Raw genomic sequence first — 960 nt, 5'->3', positions numbered from 1 at the left:
GATGATCCACTCTGCAGCCTGCCCAGGAGCCCTGGGAACTGGGATGGGGCTGTGGAGCCTCCCTGAGCTTTGGTGGTTCCCCAGTGCCCAGTGAGCAGGACAGGAAGCGTGGGTGGGGGTCTCCAAACACCAGCACCCACCCAAATTCAGGAAGGGGAGCAAGAAAGGTCTCTTCCATCCGCTGGGAAGGAGGCTCAGGCAGTAACTGTGGAGGTGAAGTGGTGGCTCTGGGTGTCACCTGGGTGGAAGCTGGCTGTCACCTTGCCAACCCTGTGCTGATGTCGGGGTGTCGCTGTCCCCACCAGGGGCAGCCTGTCCTGCCCGGGGAGAGTCTGAGCACGGCGAGGGGGGCACGGAGAGGGCAGCACAGGGGGCTGAGGGCTCAGGGAGGGGATGGAGAGCACGGCAGGGTGGAGAACAGGAAAAGAAGGGTGGGAATGGGATCTCAGAGAGGGGCTGGAGGCACAGAGAGGGGATGAAGAGCATGGAGAAGAGCCGGAGAGCATGGCGAGGGGAACGTGGAGAGGGGCACGGTGAGGGCAGAGGGCAGAGGACTCATGGAAAAGCACCGGGGCGCTCGGGGAGGGGATGGTGTGCACGGCAGGGTGCAGAATAGGGACAGACGTGTGGGAATGGGGTCTCAGAGAGGAGCTGGAGGGCACAGGGAGGGGATGGAGGGCGCAGGGAGGGGATGGAGAGCACAGAGAGGGGATGGAGAGCACGGCAGGGTGCAGAACAGGGACAGATCTGTGCGACTGGGGACTCAGAGAGGGGCTGGAGGGCACAGGGAGGGGATGGAGAGCACGGAGAAGAGCGGGAGAGCACGGCCAGGGGCTGAGGCGTCCGGCGGAGCTGCCGGGGGGAGCGGGGCGGGCCGGGGCAGCGCGTCCGGGGGGAGGAGGTGCCGCTCTCCGCTCTCCTTCCCTCGCCCTCCGGAGCAGCCCGGGGCCGCCCCGCTCC

Source organism: Geospiza fortis, unplaced genomic scaffold (genome assembly GCF_000277835.1).
Source record: "Geospiza fortis unplaced genomic scaffold, GeoFor_1.0 scaffold371, whole genome shotgun sequence".
Taxonomy (NCBI): domain Eukaryota; kingdom Metazoa; phylum Chordata; class Aves; order Passeriformes; family Thraupidae; genus Geospiza; species Geospiza fortis.
The sequence above is the reverse complement of the archived record's forward strand: the minus strand, read 5'-3'. Positions refer to the sequence as shown.